The following is a 23842-nucleotide window of genomic DNA, read 5'->3' as shown; positions in this document are numbered from 1 at the left end:
GTTGAAGCTGAAACTCCAACACTTTGGCCACCTGATGCGAAGAGCTGACTCATTGGAAAAGACCCTGATGCTGGGAAAGATTGAGGGCAGGAGGAGAAGGGGACGACAGAGAATGAGATGGTTGGATGGCATCACTGACTCAATGGACATGAGTTTGGGTGGACTCTGGGAGTTGGTCATGGACAGGGAGGTCTGGTATGCTGCAGTTCATGGGGTCACAAAGAGTCAGACACAACTGAGTGACTGAACTGAACTGGACTGTGGTCCAAATTCTTAAGCACACTGTAACAACTTATATTCTATTACTAATAAAATGAAAGTGAAAGTCACTCAGTCATGTCCGACTCTTTGTGACCCCATGGACTGAAGCCCACCAGACTCCTCTGTCCATGGAATTCTCCAGGCAAGAATACTGGAGTGGGTTGCCATTTCCTTCTCCAGGGGATCTTTCTGATCCAGGAATCAAACCCAAGTCTCCTACAGGCACATTCTTTACCATCTGAGCCACTAGAGAAGCCCAATAAAATTAAGGAAGGGTGAAGAATGAAGTTGAATTGAAATGGTATAACTGACAGAGGAACATTTAATTTTCACAGGTGGTTATAGTTTATCCTATTCTAAGGTACCCTGTAATTTATATGTATATATAAATATATATTTTAATTCTAATACTAAGAATCTACCATTCATAGTATTTCATACAATAATCATTTTTATTATCCTTTAATTCTAAAATAGAAAAATATATTTATGTAATATATTAAGATATAATAAGCATAAAGCATACTTGTACCTTATAAATGTAATTTAAAGGGGAAAAAATGGAGTATGGGCTTCCCTGGAGGTTAACAATCCACCTTGCAACGCGGGGCACATGGGTTCAACCTCTGGTCTGGGAAGATTCCACATGATGCCAAGCGACTAAGCCCAGTGTACCACAACTACTGGAGCCCGTGAGCCCTAGAGCCTGTGCTCCACAGAAAGCGAAGTCACCAGAGTAAGAAGCCTGTGGACCGCAACTGGAGAGTGCACCCAGTCTCCACAACTAGGGAAAGCCATGCACAGCAGCAAAGACCCAGCACAGCCAAAAGTTAGTAAAATAGAAACAAGTACATAGTTGTAATGGAGTATGGTAAATAATAAATTGTTTTTTACCATGTAAGTATGATTCAGATTTTAAAAACCAACTTCATTTTCTCTTGCCTGCTTTAAAGTTCTTTAAATGCCTTAAAACCTCTACTATTAGAGAATTAAGAGAAACAAGTCAAAGCAGAAACTCAAATTAATTGCTCAGTAAAATTTTCTATGCACTTACAGATATAACTCGTTTTATAAGATATTTTATTATCTGTTCGATTGTATATCTGTTAAATAATCATGATAATCAGCATAAGTGATAAAACATCAATACAAAGTAAAACAAAAACCACACGATGAAGTCTGACTTCATTTTGTGTGTTCAATTCATATTTTAAAGCACTGAGTATAAGCTACTTAAGAAACAAGGGCTGTTATATTTCTCCACGAAGCACTTCCACCATAATGTGGAAAAAATACATTTGAAGAGATTAGTAGTTAGCAGCAGTGCCCAGATGGACAGCCAAACCTGGGAAATAGGCCCATTTGGGTGTGAGAATTTTACCTGGGAGACATGAACACACCTACACTAGATTATGACATATTTCTTCACCTTTAAAAAAACAAACACAAGTGAGATACTACTATATATCTACTAGAATGGCTAAAATAAAAATAGCCAGTTTGATTCCTGATCAGGGAACTAGATCCAGATCTTGCACCACAACTAAAACCTGGCACAGCCATATAAATAAATGAGTAAACAGGGCTTCTCTGGTGGCTCAAAGGGTAAAGAATCTGCCTGCAATGCAGGAGACCTGGTTCGATCCCAGGGCTGGGAAGATCCCCTGCAGAAGGAAATGGCAACCCACTCCAGTATTCTTGCCTGGAGAAGCCCATGGACAAAGGAACCTGGCAGACTACAGTCCATGGGGTTGCAAAGAGCTGGACATGATTCAGCGACTAAACCACAACCACTGACAGACACAACAACTTGGATGAACCTCTGGAGAATTATGCTGAGTGAAAAAAAGCCAATCTTATATACGATTATATCTATATAATATTCTTGAAAGGTCAAAATTAGAGAGATAGAGAACAGATTATTGGTTGCCAGAGGTTAAAGATGGAGGATGAGGTGGGGGAAGAGTGCATAGAACTTCCTTGTATATTGTTTTGCAATTTCCTATGGCTCTAGAATTATTTTAAAACAGAAAAAAACCTTAAAACTATCTTCCTTATCAACAAAGCCCTGGGAAGCAAGAGCATTCAAAAACCACATTCACAATTGTAGGGTTGATCAGTGTCTTGAGTCTCAGCTCTAATTTGTGGTAATTCTAGGCACCCTGCCCTGTAAAATATATTCTTTTCCATTTCTACCTTTTGTATTTACTATTCCACTCAGTATTTCACTTTTGTTTTCAGGACATAACTACATAAACAGGAGTGTTAGTATTTCATTTCTGAGATAGTTTTAAATATAAGATGTATAATACACAAAAGAATCTAACCACTGTTAAGAATAGAAAAGATGAGGAAGAAAAGCTTTCTTAGATGATACTTTGTGACAAAGGTTTTCCTCAACCAAACTTTAGTCAGCCTCCACTGAGCCCTCCTCTTGACTAAGCCTCAACCTTGACCTCTGTCCTGGCTGGGCCTGTACATCACAAGTGTTAGCAAGGATCCTGTGCTAAGTCCATGTAGAGGTAACCCCCTACCCTTGAGACCAGATCACCATGGCCTGCCTTCAATAAGAACCCTGTTAAGTTGGTTTAGCAGGAATCCCCCTACCCTTGATGTCCCCTTTTAGTCACCTTTCCATCCACTGATCCCTCTGCTCTGCTCATTGGCTATGAATTCCCAGTTGTCTCTGCTGTATTCAGAGTTGAATTCCGATTTGCCTCCCCTACAGCTATTGCAATAGTCCTGAATAAAGTCTTCCTTACTGTTTTAACAAATGTTAGAGTAATTTTCTTTAACCTATGAAAACTAATGATGATTGATCACGTTCATCAATGAGATTTGGTATTATTTTATCATATTAGGACAGTTGGTCCTACAATGGAATATTTTTCAGCAAGAAATGAGTTTCCTCACACTTTAAAGGGATATTTTTATATATGTATGCACACACAGAGGTAGATACTTGCCTGAAGAGATGCCTTGAGAGCATTATTACATCCATATAACACACTACCTTACTGCCTGTACATGTGTCTACATATGCATGTCTCTGTGTGGCTAGGTATGTATTCATTCCATGGCTAAGCCAGTGGAAATGTCCATAAAACTAAGACTCCTCTGAAACCCTCTTTGTTTCCACCAAAAGAAAAAGTAACCGAATGTTTCTTAAATGCCTGATATATAACAAATAGAGACTGTAAGTGCTTTATACTTCATTTTTATATATCATTTTTCACTTAGTTATTACATAAACCCCAGGAGATGGTAATAGCATCTCCATTTTATATGTAAGGAAACTTGGGAGGCTTAAGCCATCAGCCCAAGGTCACAGAGCTAGGAAGTGGTACATCAGGGGCAACCCGAAGGATCTCTGATACTGTGCTTCCCAATCTGCTGCCTGGAGTGATTCTCTCAATGACTTTATTGCTGTCAAAATGTCAAACACCACTGTACTGGACCTGGCATTTTCTTTTTCTTTTGTTTCCCCCGCTAAAGAAAGATCCCTGTGTTCCACGGAAGTCTTAACCGGAAGCCCAACATTCTGGGAGAGGAGAAAAGCAGAAGAACACATCCAAGCTCTTCTTACTGGAAAAGCAGGGAACTAGAGGATGGTTCTTGCTCTTGTACCTCTTCCCTCTTCCAGCTCTGGGTAGTTCTGCAGAACTCTCAGGGCTCTGAGAAGCAAAGATCCAGATACTTCCCTGGACTGCTTTTGGGAAAAAAATTTCCAGGGCTCCCTTGCGTTTTGCACATCTTAGGAGCAAAGGCGCTGCTGCTGGCTTTTGTTCCAGATGATCTCTTCAACATCTTTTATCTAATGACCCTGGGACGTAGAGGTCATGTCTGCTCCCAGAGCAATGGGCAGGCGTGTGCTTCCTATCAATCACAAGAAATCCAGAGTTCCTCCGCTCAGGAGCCCCATCTGGGAGGCAATTCTTCCGTGCACAGGACACCCATCTGGGGTCCTCTGTCCTGTTCTGGGAAACTTGCGGGGCAAGAACATGAACACAACACTCATACCACTTGCTGTGCTGTGAGTAGTAAGTCCACTGTCTCTGACCCAGGAGTTTTCTGCCAAAAACCAAGAAACAGTGGCAGGCTAAGGTGCTGGTGGGCAAGTGCGATAACGTCTCAGACTCTTCACGATTCTTGACAACCACCATTCTTTAACTTTAGTTAACAAACACGTGGGACTTCCCTGGTAGTCCAGTGGCTAAGACTCCACACTCCCGATGCAGGGGCCCAGGTTGGATCCCTCGTCACGGAATTAGACCCCACAAGCCACAACTAAGTGTTCGCGTCTGCAACTAAAGATCCCGCATGCCACAACAAAGACCCAGCATAGCCATATAAATAATAAATATTTTTTTCAAAACTACACACATACATATAGTACTGACTGTGTATCAGGTGCTATTCTAAGTGGTAAATGAATAGCAACTCAATCTTTACAACAAACTTATAGGTATTGTAATTATTGCTTGTATTTTATTTCCATTTTACAGGGGCGGTAATGGCAATCACACATGATTGAATAGTAGGATCATTTCCATAAAGTGATAAAGACTTTTTGTCCATATTTCTAAGCACTAAATAACCTTCTGTACTAAATGAAAAAACATACACTGAAACCTCAGATCAGCGCAAAAGTTCTCTCGTTGGTCTAAATTATAAAGCCCCAGTCTTCAAAATGGGGGTACAGAACAACGCCGTGCAGAAATAGTAAAACCATTCTTATCAGTGATGCATCTTGACATTTAGCAATCTGACAGGAAAAGTGGAGACTATTTCCTTAAAGACTTTCCAAGGTCTTAAGTATTGCAAGTGGAAGCCCTCATTTCCTTGGAAATTGGTCACAATTCCAACAAACTGAGTACTAATGACAGACGCATCCTCCCCAAAGTAGACCCTCAGTAGCAAGCTTTCCACATGTTGGAGGTTATCTCTGCTTTACAAAGTTCAGCCTCTTGACAGTGGCTGGCTACAGAGTGGAAGAGGAAGTGACCAACAGGCCTAGAAATACAGACTCTCGGATGAATGTTTGCTGTGAACCAGCCCCACTTCCATTCAGAGAAAATCATTAGAATTAGCTACATGACTACAGGATCCCCTTTTGGCTTATTTCAAACATACTCGGGGAAAGTCAACAAGCTAGATCTCCTTGGTGAATGACAACAAAGGTACGTAGCCTGAAAAATGAACATCAAAACCAATCTGAAGTGGAAGGCGTGAACAGACATCGCACAAGAAATGCAAATAGTGGCTGAAGTATATGCAAAGATGCTCAACATCACTCAGAAGAGAAATGTACACAGCATGACCTCTTTTCCAGTAGCAAACAGACAAAGATGCCCAAGGCGGACAACGCACTGTCCTGAGCAGGCCCTGAGGAAGCACGCGCATACCCTGAGTAGGCAACTTCACTGACTGATCAAAATTAGAAACTGCAATGTAGCCTTTGACCCAGAAATTCCATTTCTAGGGATTTACAATACAGATACATCTGTCCCACACAAACTGACCACTGCATGAGGCTTTTCTGTATATACTGTTTTCATGGCAAAAGACTGGACACACTGCAATCTACAAAAATGGTACTGATGAACCCATCCGCAGGACAGGAATAGAGATGCAGATGTAGAGAATGGATCTGTGGACACAGCGCGGAAGGAGAAGGTGCTACCAAGAGAGTAGCACCGACATATATACACTACCATGTGTGAAATAGCTAGCTAGTGGGAAGCTGCTGCATAACACAGGAAACTCAGCTTGCTGCTCTGTGACAACCTAGAGGGGTGGGATGGCGGGAGGGTGGGGTGGGTAGGAAGGAGGCTCAAGAGGGAGGGGTTATATGCCTTCTTATGGCTGGTTCACACTGTTGTACAGCAGAAACCAACACAACACTGTAAAACAAGTATGTGTGTGCATGTGTGTGAGGCCAGTCATGCCCGACTCTTTGTCACCCTGTGGACTGTAACCCACCAGGTTCCTCGGTCCATGTAATTTCCCAGGCAAGAATACTGGAGCAGGTTGCCATTTCCTCCTCCAGGGATCTTCCCACCTCAGGGATCGAACCCATGTCTCTTGCATTTTGAAGTCCACTGTTATGAAAACATCTCCAGGATAAATTACAAAGCAGAAAAAAATAGGGTGCACAAAGGCTATACAAGAGGCCACTGTTTCTGTAAGATGAGCGAAATATTTGCATCTGCCTGTGATAATAACAACAAAATGCTGGGAGTATACCATCCACACCTAGAAATGAGTATCACCATAGGAGCTGCAGAGTCTATTTCACATTTTAGGTAGCTTAGAAGTGACAGTGTTTGTATACCAATTAGGGGTTCCAGAAATCTTCTGAAGAAGTTTTTCTTCAAGATGCTTGTATTCAAATTAGCTTAAGGACCAGCTGAGGAAAAGAATCCTCTGCGTTTACTGTTTCAATCAACTTCTGAAGCGCCCTGGGATCACAGTTAGAGCTTGTGCCTGTCCCAATTACTTTCATACTGTTTCTTTAAATGACCCATAGCTAATCAGCAATTTACCTGGTTAAAATTCGGTGGGTTTGGGAATGCTTTGAAGGGGACGCTCCCTTCTTAGGTTTTCTGCCTTCAGACACCGGATTTGCGAAGGAGCTAACAACAAAGGGATTTCATTAGAAAACAAGAGCAAATGGTCGATTTTTCAAGAGGAACCACAAATACATATTCTGGCAGGCTTTTGCCTGATTACATTTGTTAATAAGGAATGCCAAAATGTGCGCACCAAAAACCGTTCAAGGTCTTTTGGTAGCAAATTATACTTGTAAATTCGACGTCAATGGATCAGTGGAAAAACTCACACTCTTTGAAGACTGGAATTCATAAATGTATGAAAGAATTAAACGGTTCTTTCCCCTCGTGATACAAAGTATTAAATGGCAAGGGGGAAATGTGTTTGAAATCAACTGAGGAAATAATTCATTTCAAAAATTATTCAATAAAAATGTTAAATAGGAAAAACATGTCAGGCCAGTTTTGACTGGATGAAGAAAGCAGAAACATGCAATGGACAAACTTAAAGATGATGGGCTGAGAAGTACCCCATCAACCTCCCTATCTTATTTAATTTTTTGTTATTCAACTCTGGCACAGTAATCTGAACCATCCCCATAAGACAAAGAAAGGAAAACTACTTGGCCTTTTAGAGCCTTCAAGAGAGCAGTTGGGGCTCCCATCAAGGAGAAATTCATGTCTTTGAAGACTGCATCCTAGATTGTTTTGTTAATACATAAAATCCTCTCTCTTTAGCATGCAGGAGACTCATTTCAAAAGGAAAAGGCAAGTCAGTGAGGATTAGTTTGGCTTCTTGGAGGTCAGAACTAAATACACAAGTGAATAAAATGATGCTGAAATAAACAAGAACGTGCAATTGCTCATCCACAGGGATGATGTAACGAATTCTGACATAATTTCCAAGCAGAAAAGCAAAACTAGGTCAAAGCATGTTGGCCTAACATAATAAGCATTTTTGCTCCCAGAATCTTACCATGTAGGCTGTGTCTGCAGGCATTAATGTCTTCTGTTATCAATGTTCGGGCTGTCACAAACTATTCACGTCTTATCACTCTTTGTTAGTTAAACCAAAACAATGTAGTTTACATATGGACTATTCAATTCTGACAGCTTAAATGTTAGAAAGGGGAACTGTTCAAAATATTCAGAAAGTGTTTCCTCCAGGCTAAGAAGCATTAAGCAATAAATATTCATTACTGAATAGTCTACTATCATGTTTTTCTCTACTCAGAAAGCCACACCTCTTTCTATCAGTTATTACAACTTGGTTTCCTTCTTTAGCTCACAGCCATACGCAAAGGGCTGCCTCATCACTATTTCTTTAGAAATCTGCATGAAACACTGACCAATGAAAAAAACCCAGTCACTTACTGAATATACAATTTTTCTACTCCACTTTCCCCATAGGTTGACTGAAACAACACACACTTTCTTCTCCCTTCTAATTGTTCCCATTTCACTTTCCTAAACTATTTCCACAAAGCTCAGCTGACTCATTTGTTAAAACACACACACACACACACAAGGACTCATCTCAATCCTTAAACTTTCTTCTTTTGGAAACATAATTCTCCCAGTTATTCCTCTCTGACATTTTCATATGTATCAAAAATCAGAGCCAAGACCATATAGACAAAATAGCACAAAATTAAATATAAGACTACTTGGGGGACTCTGGTGGTCCAGTGGTTAAGACTCTGCACTTCCAGTGTAGGGGGTACAGGTTTGATCCCTGGTCTAGGAACAAAGACCCCGCATGCCCTGTGGCATGGTCAAAAAAAAAAAAAAAAAAAGAACAATACTACTGGATTTTTTGGATAGTATTTTCTCCTAAAAGTGATATAATCTTTGCTGATACTTGACTCATTATAAACCATCAACCTATTAGCCAATTTGTTGGAACTTATTAGCACATTAAATTAGCATGTGATCCCCAAACATCCAAATTAGAAGGCATGTGGTACAGTCAACAGAGAATAAGATGGGGAATCTAGGAGACACCCGTCCTAAATGTAAACTTTGCTCCCTCATAGAACGTAATGCATTCCTCTGTGCTAACACTTTATCCCACAAACGCTAAACTTTTAATCAGCACTTTTTGTCTTAATTCCTAATATATCTCCTACAGGAGACTTGATCCTGTGTAGACTTCTAATATTGGGTGACGTCTTTGATTTACATTTTGCCTTATCTGGCCACTCATCTAGCTACTGGGAACTCAGCAGGGCACTCAACAAATTCCATTTGTCAAACAGCTCCTTTTCTCCTAATTGTTTAGGGAAGATCACTTTAAAATACATACAACTGAAGGCACACTTCACAACTGGATAGATACAGATAACACAGTCTACCATATGGACCCTTGGAAAATGTATTAGTCCTGTTGTCTCCATAAACCACTCAATCTCTCAGAAATTTCTATTTCATCATTTTAACCATAACTCTCAGATAGTCTGTCACACCAGAAACAGTGAAAATGATGTGTCCAGCATATGACTCAAGCTTCACTGCAGAAAATGTGGCTGCCATATGCATGAGATAAAGTGGAAGACTTCAGAGTCCTTCCGGAAATAGGCTCTCAGTTGCTGAGTCACCTTGGACATGCCACTCACCTGGCAAAATAAACCCACTGCACGTGGACCAAAGGCTAAAACATCAGGTTTGGCTCGATAAGTGCAAGCAGCAGATTCCATCTTTGTTTTTAGGCTTTGAGCTGTTGGAGGACATGTCCCCTTTCTTAATCACTTCTGTAGCCCCATCATGGAGTACATAAGACAAGCTACCTGCCACACTCTGAGTTGTGGCCTCACGCAGAACACAACCGAGAGGACTAGATGGTTAAGCAATGGCAAACCACTTTCCTTTTTCTCTGGCGGCAGTCTATTCAGTTCATGCTGTTCCCCCAACCTGTCTAATGCCCTTTCTTTCTCATACTCTGTTGATCTTAAAGAGCATTTTCCATTTTCTTTCCTGTCAAAATTCACCCAGGATGCACCTGAAAAATATTTATTGATTACTTTTAAAATTTTATTTTTTATTGAAGTATAGTTGATTTACAATGTTGTGTTAGTATCAGCCATACAGTCAAATGAATCATACACACACACACACACACACACACCACTATTTTTTTTTTGAGGTAATGCTCAAAATCCTTCAAGCTAGGCTTCAGCAGTGCATGAACCAAGAACTTCCAGATGTACAAGCTGGATTTAGAAAAGACAGAGGAACCAGAACTCAAATTGCTAATGTCCACTGGATCATAGAAAAAGCAAGAGAATTCCAGAAAAACTTCTGCTTCATTGACTACCTTAAAGCTTTTGACTGTGTGGATCACAGCAAACTGTGGAAAATTCTTTAAGAGATGGGAATACCAGACCACCTTACTTGCCTCCTGAGAAACCTGTATACAGGTCAAGAAGCAACAGTTAGAACAGGACGTGGAACAACGGACTGGTTCAAAACTGGGAAAGGAGTATGTCAAGGCTGTATACTGTCACCCTGCTTATTTAACTTATATGCAGAGTACATCATGTGAAATGCCGGGCTGGATAAAGCACAAGCTAAAATCAAGATTGCCTGAAGAAATATCAATAACCTCAGATATACAGACGACACTACTCTAATAGGAGAAAGCAAAGAGGAACTAAAGAGCTTCTTGATGCAAGTGAGAGAGGAGAGTGAAAAAGCCGGCTTAACACTCAACATTTAAAAAACTAAGATCATGGCATCTGGTCCCATCATTTCATGGCAAATAGATGGGGAAACAGTGGAAACAGTGACAAATTTTATTTTCTTGGGCTCCAAAATCACTGCAGATGGTGACCGCAGCTATGAAATTAAAAGACACTTGCTTCCAGGAAGAAAAGCTATAATGAACCTAGAAATCATATTAAAAAGCAGAGACATCACTTTGCCAACAAAGGTCCATACAGTTCAAGCTATGGTTTTTCCAGTAGTCATGTATGGATATAAGAGTTGGACCATAGAAGGTTGAGTTCCAGAAAATTGATGCTTTCAAATTGTGGTGCTGGAGAAGATTCTTGAATGTCCCTTGGACTGCAAGGAGATCCAACTAGTCAATCCTAAAGGAAATCAATCCTGAATGTTCATTGAAGGGACTCAGCTGAAACTGAAGTTCCACTACTTTGCGCACCTGATGCGAAGAGCTGACTCACTGGAAAAGATTCTGATGCAGGGAAAGTTGAAGGCAGGAGGAGAAGGGACGACAGAGGATGAGATGGTTGGATGGCATCACTGACTCGATGAACATGAGTTTGAGCAAACTCCAGGAAATGGTGAAGGACAGGGAAGCCTGGTATGCTGCAGTCTATAGGGTCACAAAGAGTCAGACATGCCTCAGTGACTAAACAACTATTTTTTTTTCAGATTCTTTTCCCTTATAGGTTATTACAAAATATTGAGTATAGTTCCCTGTGCTATACAGTAGGGCCTTGCTGATTATCTATTTTATATATAGTAGTGGGTATACAGTCATTCCAAACTCCTAATTCATCCCCTCCTTTTCTCTTTTGTAACTAACTGTAAGTTTGTTTCCTATGTCTGTGGGCCTATTTTGGCTTTGTATATAATTTCTTTTCTTTTTTTTTTTTAAGATTCCACAATGTAAGCAATATCATGATGTTTCTTTCTCTGTCCGGCTGACTTCACTTAATAGGACAATCCCTAGGTTCATCCATGTTGCTGCAAATGGAAAAAAATATTTATGGATTCTTATTGTGAGTCAGGCACTGTGCTTGGACTTGAGCTTTCAAGGTAATGAACAACTTACTGACCAGAGATGTATGAATACATCTATTGTTACCCAAACATTATTGACTTGAGATGTTTCAACATTCACTTACAAAACAAATCACCGGCCACAGGCATTAGCTTCTGCAAAAAATCTCCTGGTCAATAATGTGTTAAGAGGTATTTTAACTCATGCTCTTGACTAACTCAGTCCCAAGATAGGCAGACAAAGGAATAATTGGAAATAAATACACCCTTTCCAATACTTGTGTGGATAAGAGAAAGTTGCAGCTATATCCTTTCCATTTACTCTGATCCAAGTAGACAGTACTCAGTGTACAAAGCCTGTACTTACAAACAACAAACCCACAAATGACATCACTCCCCTCACTTGGCCCCCAGGTGTCACTCACAAAGACCCCAGGGAGTCCAGAAATTCAGGCAGGATGCTAAGAAAAGAACTAGTGAAGAGGTCTGACCCATGGGCACACACACCAGCAAGTCCTGTCTGCCCAAGGCATGACCCTGCCCACAAACATTGTCCCGGAAAGGGCATTTGTGGTTTCTGCAGCTCCAGGCTCTAGAGCCTGCTATGTCCCCAATTAAAGATTTGTCCAGAAAAAAAAAAAAAAAAGATTCATCCTGGGGGTTAGAGGGCAAAGAGTCATGAGCTTTAGCACATTCACATCGCTTTTCTCCCAACATCTGGTCAAGAGCATTGTCTAGAGGAAACAAGAGTGTGGTTTGGAGGTTGGGGAGGGGAGCGAGGGAAGACGAAGCAATGACGGCAGCTCGGTTGATTGGGTATTAGGATATGTCTGGGACAGATATCCCAGTGCGACCCAGAGGATACTAGAAACGTGGAAAAAGGTGAAAACTAGTGCAAACTTTTCCTACCTCAGGTATTTTAAGACTGGCCTATTACTGAAAGTATACAACACCTTCTCTATGTTCCATCCTGTACAACGTGGAGGCGTGCCCTCAAAATGCAGAACTTCATCTGTCATTAATCAGACTGGTTATTTTTTAAAATAGTATTTTAGTCCCAATTAGGTACCATTTCTCATTGGAAAGTGTTCTGGGTTTCAAACAACAAACTCTGAGAACATCACGCGTTCCTAGATTTGGGGGACCACCACCTATGAGTTATTTTTCTCTACTGAGAAAAATGAATTAAATGACTTTACTAATTAGCATACATTTATTTAAACTAGGATTTCATACAGTCCCACAAATGGATATGTGGGTAAAAATTAAATCTCACAATTACAAATCCTTTCTCAAGCTTTCTCAGTTCAGTAAAGTTTTGGCTACCACCAATTTATTAAGTGGATTCTTAATCATATAAATATAGTTATTAATGAGCAGGCATTTTACCCATGCATAACTTACACTGTGCTATTGGTATAATAAAGTAGACATAAAATTAAAAGTTCTTTGAGTGCAGGGCCTGTATCAAAATCATGTTTGCAACCCAAAAGTGGCCTGACATATAATAATCATTTATTATTGTTGTCATTTAGTCACTAAGTTGTATCTGACTGTTTCTTGACCCCATGGACTATAGCCCACTGGGCTCCTGTGTCCATAGGATTTTCTGGGCAAGAATACTGGAGTGGTTTGCCATGCCCTCCTCCAGGGGATCTTTCCGACCCAGAGATGGAACCCAAGTCTCCTGCATTGGCAAGTGGATTCTTTACCTCTGAGTCTCCAGGGAATCATTTAGGATAGTTTTACTGAATGAACTAATGAATACATTAATTCTGTAAGTATTCAGTAAATGTCTTTGAATAATATAAGAAATGAAGAAGAATCTGTATATTATTTCTCCTTTTTGTACTATTTCGTCATAGATAGTGGAGAAGGAAATGGCAACCCACTCCAGGATTCTTGTGTGGGAAATCCCATGGACAGAGGAGCCTGGTGGGCTACAGTCCATGGGGTTGCAAAAGAGTCAAACACAACTTAGCGATTAAACAACATCATAAATATTTGACTATATATAAAAATCTACTGCTAATGAACAGCACCTCTTCCTTTTTGTTGTTGTTGTTGCTCTTTTTACTGAGAACTTCTCTTTTATAGCACAAAGCACGCAAGTTATTAAGGTTTTGTGGTTTTTCTTTGTTTTACAGCCAAGTCCTCCCTTAGCATTATTTTTTTTTCCGTGCCTCAAATTTTCTGACCTCTTTAACATCACATGACCTTCTGTAGGCATTAACTTCCCTGCTCATGTCAATGAAATATCTTTCCCTGGAGGGAAAAAAGTTCATGTGGATCTGGAAGAGTCCCTAATATTTTGTCCTTCCATTTAAAGGAATTTCTATGCCACTTCATAAAACGAGGCAAACAATCTTCTACAACAAAACCTCGGAGATGGGTTTCATGTGAAATAAAAGGAGTTGATAAGGAGCCAAAAAGCATTGTGTTGATAAACTGTCCCGTATCTTAATGGAGATTAGATTCCCATTTGACCTGGCTTTTGGAGCCCTTTCTTTAATCACGGTGTATTTGATATTCTCCTCCTTGAAGGAACTCAGTTTCATCTGTGGCTTTGGTCACAAGAGTAAAGAATCGCTAACTAACTGTTCAAAAAAAGCCCAGCAATTCTCTCTGACTGATCCCAGTTCCCAGCGGCAGCGTCCACCGCCTGGCCTTCCACCATAGACACTTCAAGCCTGACCTCTGCAGGTGGGTAACTGAAATGCACACTGCCCAATCAGCTTTGGGTATTTCTTTTTAAAATTCCACCAAGCTCTGAAAATTCATACTATGTACAACAGGAAAACTGATATAATACTTTGGACTTCCCTTTCATTCTATTAGTAGCTTTTTGAAAGTAGCAACCACTTGATAAAAAAGTATTTAAATTACGTCGGCAACATACGCTCGTCGCAGTTAGCCAGTCATTCTTTTTGCCTATTGAGAAAAATCTAAATGGTTTGGATGAACTGTGATCCCTAAATCACGCAGGTTTAAAAAAAAATGCCCTGATCGGTCCCACCTTTTTCTAATCAAACAAATTACTCTTTGTCCAGTGACCAAATCCCCTTCTTTCACCAAGGCACAGCCCAGGTTGCCATGGCTACCTTGAATGTCTATTTACCACACAAGGGATCAAAGCCAGGAGACATCCACATACACACTTAGCCTTAAAACTTGCTGGAATGTCTGAGGATAACATGCAAGTATCAATTAAAGGATTTGCTCACAGCCTATGAAGTCCCTAGTCAAGCAAACTACAAGCACAGGTCCTAACGAATGGCAAGGAAAAGCCAACTCGAAAAAACTATTTCAACACAACCAATAAAGATCTTTAATCTGACAACAAGTCACGATTATAAAATTCCCTGCCAAGGAGAGACAGTAGAGAATAAATGAAAATTCTAAGGTGTGTTGAAGATATTGGACCTCCAAACCATGTGCAAAAACTTAAAAACCCTATGGTATCTGGTGAAAGGACCATGTCTCAGATACAGACTTTAAATTCTGGTTAGTTTCAGTATCTGTCTAGGTGATGTCATGAAAATGACAATGGTGATGTCAATGTTGGGACAAATGAGAACAGAAATGCCTTTTACACTTTTATAGACTTGACTTTCAAATGAAGAAAACCATAAAACATACTTGGGACAATATATGCTGATTATAGAATAAGAAAAGGGAAGCTGTAAGAGAGTTGCCTTTAATCCCTCCACTCACTGGCCATTCTGAGCCTGTGCAAGCTGTCTGTCTTTCCGGCTGGGTAGCATTCATCTCAGGCTTGTACCTACTTTGCCTTGTATCTCTCTACTTCACCTTTCTCTGCCTTCACCTCACCATTTTTTTCTATGAGGATCAAATTGCCATTTCATTCTCTCCTGGGGATATGGCAGAGAATAAATAGATCGTGTTTGTAAAGGACTCTCTAATCCTCAAAGGAAAGACTAATACAAAGACACTCATTATTAAACCAGATGTCCTTGGGCATTTTAATTCGAATCTGAAGAATGCAAAACTGATCAAACTGAGTCACAACTTCCTTGTAATAGCACTATCCCAGCCATGCAAGAATTTAGCAGCTGCTTAAAGCGCTGGTTAATACCTCATTCTTTCCCTTCATGCTACCGGCAACTGCAATGATTTCAGTCCATCAGAAATAGAGTGAGCACCCTCTTTTCTTGGAGTGTTTCCTAAAATCATCACGTATTAAAAACCCAAAATACATCTGGTAGGCAACGTTGTCTGAAGAACCTGATTTTTCCCCCTAGCTCGAGAGACAATTATTTGGTCTTCTCATTTGCAGGGACAATGGGTGGTATGCCATTTGAGGAGGGCATCTGCAGTTGTGGGAATGCCACAGGCAAACCTGTTGTTTTTGGCTGGGCTGCTTGAACAGGTGGCCGTGCCTTTCTTTTTGCCTGGGAACACAGCAAATTCCTGCTCAAGGAAGTTTCAGAAGTTTCCCATTTATGATCAGTGGGCAGAGAAAGGTTGGCACATGCTTTAAAATGACTTCCCGATAGAGGCAAATCAGGTTCACCCTCTTCTTTTGGCCCAACTCAGTGTGATCTTAGGAATCCTCAAAGAACACTATCTCTCTGCACCAGTTCTTCTTCCTCCTACCTGGCAGAAGGCAAAACCCCTCTGAATCTCATGGCCAGTCAGGCAGCTTTCTAATTCTGCTGGCTACTTATGGCTACCCACTGTGGCTAGTCAGGGGCGGGGGTCTCTTGGCTGCCACGCCATTGTTCAGAGTCTGTGCAGCCCTGGGGATGGATCACTCCTCGGGGAAGAGATTGGATTTCGTTGCTGAGCTGGTGACACATGGATCTCTTTGATAGTTAACCCTGCAAGCCCAACTGGAGCTGCCGGGCTGAGATGACAAATTTGCGGGTGGGTGTGAGTCACCCCACCTGGACGAGTTTCTCCTGAAGAGAAACTCAAATCAAGTTGGGCTTAATCCAAGCCAGTAACTCCACCATCTCATTCCCCTCCACATTCCTGTTGCAGAACAATGTGTCAGATTCCCGACTCGCTGGAACTGCCTAGATTCTTCCGAAGAGCCCTGACTCCACCCCCCACCCCACTTCTCTCCCTGTCATCCCACCCCAATCCACCCTCTTTTCAAGTACCAAACAGGCCAAAAAAATTACTGGACATACAGTTATGGGATGAAAAGCTGCCCATTCATTAAATGACTGAGTTACTCCATGTGTACCCTTAAAACTTCATGACTGGGCTGAAGTCCAATTTATGTGAATGCCACAAGGAGCAAGGCATGGGAAAACCCATGCCAAGCTTCGGACAGCATGCCTCTGGCATCAAGGAATTGTGTGGGAACAGGGATTCTGAAAAGTGAGTTCAGATACCAAGAGGACAGGTGGCTCTGCAACGGATCAAATGACTTCTTTGTTCCAGCCCAGGACCTTTGTCAAAAATGTTTTGCGTTCCTTTTTCCTTTGGCTAAATCCTTTCCATTTAGGCTTCTTGCTTCTTTCCCTCATCCCATCGGGCAGGACTGCTCAACAGAAAAAGAAGGGGGGTCAAACCGTGAGTTTGCAGAACTTGAAACTGATCAACGCCCCAGTCTCCAGCAAGAGGAAGAGCAATTCACTGGAAACACACAAGTGCTTGCGAGTGTAAGCCTACTTTTCTGCACTCACTGCCACTTGCTTAGTGAGCAGGCAAGGAGGCAAGAAGGCAGAGAGTCTTATCGAAACCTGATTGTACACAGGGGGCTCTGCTTCACTGCCCTAGACTACAGGAAAGGGAAAGTTCTAACCCCCTCACTCCAGCCCCGAAACAGAAAGTTTGCTCCTAATGCAACTCATTTACCCCAAAGCGCACGGGGTGGTGAGTGCACAGCCCACTTAGAAGAAAAAAGTGCAGAGTTTTCCTAGTGGTAACATGGAAGCTAACTTTTCCCACCCACATTTACTTAGAGCTGGCAAAGTCAATCACTCCTCTTGGAGTTTTCTGCCCTTGCCAGCCTACTAGCATGTTTTTCCAGTTTCTCTGCCCCTTATATGAGTACAGATCTTGATACTGAAATATTGACATAAGATTCTTCTATAACTTTGGTTGTTATAAATCACACCCTTTTCTTGGCTTTGTACACACTCACTTTTTGCTTTTCTTACAGGCAGAGCTATAAACCTCGACTTAGGCTGATAAGAAATTTTATCATCATGCCCCGCAGCCACGGAAGAAGCTGCTGGTTTAGAATTCTTTTCAAAGACTCATGGAAGTAATCCCCGAGCCCTTTCTCGGCTCACTACTCTCAGGGCTGTCCTCTCCTGTCCAGAAGCAATAACAGTTTCAAAACTGCTAGAACAGAAAAACACAATTTTCCTGGAAGGACTGTCTGCTCACTTCGGGCTGGTGCCACCTTCGCAGCCATAAACACAGTAAGTGCTCAGGATGGGGAGCCCAAACGAGGTAAGAGGCCTCCTTCAATTCTTTTTCAGGATATTCCGTTGTCTTTATTCTCACCCAAAGCACAGGAAAGAGGCTCAGAGCTTCAGATGGATCCCGAACAATACCTTCCAGCCACCGCAAACTGGAAGTGATTTACATGTTCTACGAACCGCGTTTAAGCCTTTTACAATGACTGCCTGACGTCGCCGATCCCCATTAGAGGCAGAAGTGGGGGGAACCTCAGGAGATCTGCTTCACGGGTTACTTTAGGAAAAGGCAGCCCCGTTCTTCCGCCAAATGGAACCATTCGGCCAGGCATCTGCTCATCCGGCCAGCCCTCCGGAGTCACATCCCAGGGGTCCCACGCTGCGCCCTCCCTCTCCACCCGCCCCTGCAGCCCCCGGAGCTCACCTGCCTCATGTTTAGAGTTCCATCACCCATCCAGCAGGGAGCGAGCCGCCTGGAAGCCACGCCGCGGTCTTCCGAGGGGAAACACCAAAGCCAGCAGAAGCCCGCAAGACAAAAGCAACTCAGCGAGTTCGCCAGGCAGCTGAGAACACGTTTTCTTCCCCTTTTTCCTTTGATCTGTTGCTACACGCACTCTGCCCAAGACAACGTCAAGTTTCTCAAGCTTCGCTTCCCAGCCTATGAAAAGTCGGGCGCAGGGAAGCGGGGACCGCCTGGCTCTTATTTCAAATTGGGTCTCAGAGACGTCGTAGGTGGCTGGCGGGGGCCCCGGAGGAGCCTCGCCAATCAGGAGAAGGGGGTGGGCCCTGGGAGCCGGAGGGGCTGCCTCCGCGAGGATTAGAGAGCTTTCAGGATTTCAATGACTGGAAGCAGCTGGAAACAGCCTCCCCAGCTCCCGGAGTAAAAGATGCGTTCTATTCTTATCTCACAGCTCCGGCTCGCCTCAAAGCTTAACTAGCTTAAGGCCTGGCCTTTTAAGAGCTCCCTAAAAGCACGCAAGCATTTGAGAGGTACAAAACGACTGCAAGCAGAAAAGTGCCACACGCAGGACCCAGGCGGATTTCGAAAAGGGTATCTCGCACCGAACACTGGGAAGGGAAGCTAATTGTTACTCAGAACACCTGAACCGAAACCAGCACTCGGGGTGGGGCGGAGGATGTCATCCACCTCGCTTCCATATAGATGAACTGTGCATCTGTCTAAGAGACAGATCTTAATGGTAAAGGGCACACAAGTCTGCTGAAACATGGCAAATGAATGAGAATCTTTACCCAATAAGGGCCCAAAGCACAATTTTAAATAAAACTGTTATTAGAAAAATAGGCATTGAGGTTTGGTTAAGAAGAAAAAAAAATTAAAGATGCGTGTCTACCTTTCACTCAAGTTCACCTTACCTACAAGGTTGATCTGGTGAACTTATTCAGAGACAAGCTGGACAGGATCTCAGTAAGAGATCTTCTTACACACTTAAACCCTGAAGTTTTAAGTTTGTGATTTAAACTTAAATTCTTTGAAAAAGAATTTCCAAAGTTTGCTTTCTGTATTTTCTATACACAGGAACGCTTTTCAATTCTTAATCAATATGGTCTCAAGGTCACTCTGTCTTTTGGATGGAAAGGAAAAATAACCAGCACAAGCTGAGCAAAGCTTTTTCCCAAAGAAGTGGCAAAAATTTTGTGAGAATAATTCAATAAAGAAAAAAAAATTGGTATCAGAGGGGAGAAAAACAAAACAAAACAAAACCCTTAGCAAATCAATGTATGAGCAGCTTCCAGCCTATCATCTGAATGGATTCAGTAGATGTCAGCTCTGCCCGGTTCCAAGAAAACTTGGCAGCCCCATATCCGGACATGGAGGTCCATAACCCCATTCCAGCCCCCCACCTTAGCAAGGTAAGGAACCAACCAGTGACACAACCAGACTTCAGTCCTCTTCATGTATTTACTACAGAGCCTAAACCAGGGTTTCTGAGCCTCAACCCTATTGACATTTGGGGTCAGATCATTCTCTGTTGGGGGGTGCTGTGCTGTGCACTGGGGGATGTCGAGCAGTGTCTCTGGCCTCAGGCCACCAGATACAAGGAACCCTTCCACAGTCATGACAATCAGTAATGTCTCCAGACAACACCAAGGGAGAAATCATGCCCAATGGAGAATCACTGATGGACTTTGAAATACTCGTTTTCAAAAACAAAACAAAACAAAACAAAAATACTGGTTCTCCAACTTAACTGTCCAGGAAACTTCTGGGGACATTGTGAAAAATGTCAGTCCCTGGGCCTGTGACTCCAAGGGAATTTGATCAATACGTTTGAGGAGGAGCCTGGGAATCTGCATTTTATCCTGGTGCAGAGGGCTCTGATTCACTTCAAAAAAATACTGTACCTGTTCCTGCCCTAGGTATACCCTGAGCCCCAGGACACAGGAAATTACCCAGGGCTGCTGCCTCTAAATATCACCAGAGTGAAGTCCCAAGGCATATCTATTTATCACCTTCAACAGAAGCTTCTCACGACTGCATTTGCCTTCTGCTGTCATTACCTCCAAGGAAAATACGAGTTGGGATTTCCTCTCACAGGCTCTGTGCCCTGTCAAAGTTTCATCCATCTTTCCTCTCCTTTGGCCCATTCCTACTGCATCCTACAAGGTCAGAATGTCAGCACTATTTTGTGGCTTCCCCAATTGTCCCAAAACAAAGTAATCCCTTCTCTTCACTCTGTAGTTTATAGACACTCAGTGGTATGCTGGTAAATGTTTAACAACCAGCTCTTTAAAAAACAAAAAGAAGCCAAGATTTGTCATCATTGCTGTTGTTTATCCACTCAGTTGTGTCTGGCTCTTTGCGACCCCATGGACTGTAGCCGACCAGGCTCCTCTGTCCATGGGATACTCCAGGCAAGAATAGTGTAGTGGGTTGCCATTTCCTTCTCTAGGGATCTTCCCGACCCAGGGATCGAACCCACGTCTCCTGCCTTGCAGGCATATTCTTTACCATCTGAGCCACCAAGGAACAGGCTTACACCCAGATATTTTTTTTCTTTAAAATCCTAAAGTAAGTCATGGTGCACATATGTCATGATCTAAACTTTAGCTTTGAAAGGGGAAAATCCCATGGATGGAGGAGCCTGGAAGGCTGCAGTCCATGGGGTCGCTGAGGGTCGGACACGACTGAGCGACTTCACTTTCACTTTTCACTTTCATGCATTGGAGAAGGAAATGGCAGCCCACTCCGGTGTTCTTGCCTGGAGAATCCCAGGAGCGGGGGAGCCTGGTGGGCTGCCGTCTATGGGGTCGCACAGAGTCGGACACGACTGAAGTGACTTAGCAGCAGCAGCAGCAGCCTATATTTTCACAAATTAGAGTTTATAATTATGCTGCATTTTTACTCTATGGGACAGCACCATTTTTCACCTTGTCTGAATCCTTTGCCAAATTTTGTAGTGTAAATATTCCCTCCTTTTCTGCAGTAAGGACCCTAAACACAGAGGTTAGAGGAGGTACACTGAGCCAGGAGACGGTAAGCACCAGCTTGAGCAAACCATGCTACATCTCTGCTGTTTTACTTCCATGTGGCACTGTAATCACATCTTCTTCAGTCTGTCTCTTCTAGGAGACTAGAAAACTCTCAGGAGCAAGAGTGATGTCCTATTCATCTTTGTAACCCCAGATACTTTCACTGTACCCATGCACCAACAGCACAGGAGGAAGTCAACAAACAAAACGTGTGTGGAAAGGGAATGAAAGGCTTTCCTGAGCTATGGACATCAACGGGACTGCAGCTACTGCCACATTACTAAAGGGAAAAGAATCTCTTGACAAATTAAACTATTACAGTTACCTTTTATTTTTACCATAATTCAAAATCTGTCCTGCACTTATGAAAACAATAAGCATAATACCATTTTAATTTATTTTTTGGTCATACCATATGGCTTGCAGTACCTTGCTCCCTCTCCAGGGATTGAACTTGCGGCCATGGCAGTGAAAGCACTGAGTCCTAACCACTGGACCACCAGGGAAGTCCCCATAATACCATCTTTATTCTAATACTCCCATGTCCAACCAAAGTCAGAGTGCAAGAGAAGAGATGAGCCTCCTAAAACAGAATCTTAGCTTCATGGACATATTTGTGAGACAGTCTATTTTCTACATTTTTATATGAAGCCATCACACAGTTCTGCATCTACATAAAAAACATCAGCTCTAGATGACAAGGTCTCTGGGAGGAATGTGTACAATAATCTCTGGGAGGTATATGAAAGGGCAGTTTCAACAGAGACTCAGATACAGAGAACTGACTTAGGGACACAGCGGCCGGGGGTGGGGGGAGGAATTGCAAGAGTAGCATTGAAATATATACATGAACATATGTGAAACAGACAGCTGATGGGAAGTTGCTGTATAACACAGGGAGCTCAACCCAGTGCTCTGTGACAACCTAGTGGGATCGGATGGGATGGGAGGGGGGAAGGAGGTTCAAGAGGGATGGGACATATGTATACCTATGGCTGATTCATGGTGATGCATGGCAGAAACCAAGACAACACTGTAAAGCAATTAAAAACCAAAAAAAAGGGCACTTCCACCAGTAAGAGATACCATGATGGGTTGCTAGTTCTCTCTTCCATCTTCTCATTATGCAGAAGGAGAGGAATGCCTACAGGGGTGTTATTAACAAACACTCCTTGTGAGTATCTACTATGAGCAAGCATGTTGCCAGGCACTTTACAAATATGCACCATTTCATCTGTACCAAAATATAAGAACAGACAGGATCGTTGAAGCAAAGTTAAAAAACCAAAGGTCTGATCAGGACCAATTGCTACAGGAATTAAACTTAAGTGTTTGAAGTGAGAATTACTTTCTTTTTTTAAAAAAGTTTTTTTTTTATTTTTTATGTTTTGCCCACATGGCACAGCATGAGAGATCTTAGTTCCCCGACCAGGGATCAAGCCTGTACCCCAGGCATTAGAAGCGCAGAGCTTAACCACTGGACCACCAGGGAAGTCCCTACCCTGCTTTGTGTTATAAAATACGTTATCTCCAGAAATCATCCCTAAAACTCTTAAGAAAAGGGAACAATGTAAATAAATGAAGTCTACTTTTTCATTTACCAATAAACAGACTTCTTCAACATTTCAAATCCAATAAATGGCACTTTAGGAGTCATCCATTAAGTAAGCATTAGATCCACTTATTGGAAACAGCATAAGCAAGTAAATTGAAGCAAAGAAAGAAACACGCTTCACTAAAGGTTCAGATGTTCTGTTCTTGATCTGTGATTAACAGCATTTGCAAACATCAGCTGAAGGGATGAGGTAGTCTTAGCAGATCTTTCTTAAGACAGCAGCTGAGGTGGTAATCCTGTGTAGTTTAGTGCAGGTTTGGTCATATAAACAGACCTCTACAGCAAACACAACATGAATTCCTGGGCCAGTGATCCTGGACAGGCCCTACTAGACATGGATGGACATTGGGGTGACACCCGAGAGGACAATTAGCGGTAATGGTGCCACCTCTTTCAGTGTTCTGTTAGGTCAAAGGATATGGGAATATGTGTATGTAAAAAATGGTCGACTATTAGTAACTTCCTCTAGTTTATTGAAATATGTATCAGGACACATCAGAAGTCAATGAAAACCTAGCTGAAGGTGTCTAATTCAGTCACCTGGGAAATGCCTGATGCAAGGGCACAGTCCTGAGGGCCTATGGAAAGACTTTATTCTCCCTCAGAAGTTCCAGAAATCCAGTTGTATACTTACGGCGGCCATTGAAAAGGTTGAGGTGATTAGTGAAGGTGATTTACATGGACAGTGACACGAGTCCCTACTTTCTTTTTCTAAGAAATTAAAAATAAGAAATGAAATAAGAAACGAAAACCCCACCTATAGTTCTTCTAGGATGTCATAA

At 42.1% G+C, this 23842-nt stretch overlaps 1 long non-coding RNA gene across 8 annotated transcripts in view; it reads right to left on the bottom strand.

The window, feature by feature from the left end:
* The window catches only part of LOC147339776 (uncharacterized), a 118302-nt gene extending 99091 nt beyond the window's left edge, over positions 1-19211 (bottom strand). For 6 of the 8 annotated variants that reach the window (XR_015158470.1, XR_015158472.1, XR_015158475.1 and 3 more), the window contains exon 1: positions 18378-19210. This is a non-coding gene — a long non-coding RNA (uncharacterized LOC147339776). Of the gene's footprint in view, positions 1-18377 lie in introns of all 8 variants that reach the window. The other 2 variants (XR_015158474.1, XR_015158476.1) reach the window with 2 other exon arrangements.
* Between the last annotated feature and the right edge of the window lie 4631 nt (positions 19212-23842).

Source organism: Bos grunniens, chromosome X, assembly GCF_055505025.1.
Source record: "Bos grunniens cultivar Pamir isolate PY7600 chromosome X, Bosgru_T2T1.0, whole genome shotgun sequence".
Lineage (NCBI taxonomy): Eukaryota > Metazoa > Chordata > Mammalia > Artiodactyla > Bovidae > Bos > Bos grunniens.
This window is presented reverse-complemented; position numbering and strand designations above follow the sequence as displayed.